The sequence below is a fragment of the Microtus ochrogaster genome, chromosome 4, assembly GCF_000317375.1.
Source record: "Microtus ochrogaster isolate Prairie Vole_2 chromosome 4, MicOch1.0, whole genome shotgun sequence".
NCBI lineage: Eukaryota > Metazoa > Chordata > Mammalia > Rodentia > Cricetidae > Microtus > Microtus ochrogaster.
In genome coordinates this window covers 31,508,332-31,509,093 of record NC_022011.1, presented here as the reverse complement: position 1 = coordinate 31,509,093, position 762 = coordinate 31,508,332, and the positions used below count along the sequence as shown (strand labels likewise).

General features: G+C 41.1%; 1 protein-coding gene across 1 annotated transcript in view; it reads left to right on the top strand.

Annotated features, from left to right (window-relative positions):
• The window catches only part of LOC113455937 (zinc finger protein 709-like), a 30,580-nt gene that overhangs the window by 5,616 nt on the left and 24,202 nt on the right, over positions 1-762 (top strand).

Below are 762 nucleotides of genomic sequence, written 5' to 3'. Positions count from 1 at the left end.
CAAAAAAAAAATAACAAAAAAAAAACTTCCAAATTCCAAATAAAAGCATATATGCTCTCAAAACCAGATGTGATATGGATATTCTAGGTTTTATGATAAAAGACATAAAAGGGTGGAAAAATATGTAACCTCTTCACTGCATCTCAGGGCTCATTTCTGACACTTCTTTTTTTATGTTTTAATTGTTTTCATTGAATTATGTATTTTTCTCTACTCTCTTCTCTTCTTTTCCCATACCTAAGACCAGTCCAAGAGAGGGAGAAGTGATAATATAAGCACAGGGGTCAAGACAATGATGGTGATACCCACAGAAACAGCTGACCTCAGCTAGTCAGAGCTTACTGACTCAGGACTGATGGCACGGGAACATGCATAGGATCAAACTAGGCCCACTGAATGTGGGTATTCTGTGGGTCACTGGCATTGAGACCAAGATTTATCCCTATTGCTTGAACTGGCATCTCTGAGCACATCCTCTTTGGAGGGGTACCTTGCTCAGCCTAGAGATAGGGGTGAGGGGAGGGCCTTGGTCTTTCTTTGGTGTGATGTGTTAGAGTTTGTTGACTGCCCAGGTGAAGCCTTTCCCTTTCTGAGGAGTGGATTGGTGGTTGGATGGGCTGGAGGGAAGGGAGGAGGGGATGAAGTGGACCGGGGATAACAGTGTAAAATGAGAGAAGATTGTATTTTATTTAAAAGATTCTTCATAAAGATAGATTTATAACAGCTTCTCATTGTCGGTGTTGTATAGATCTCAAAGAGCCT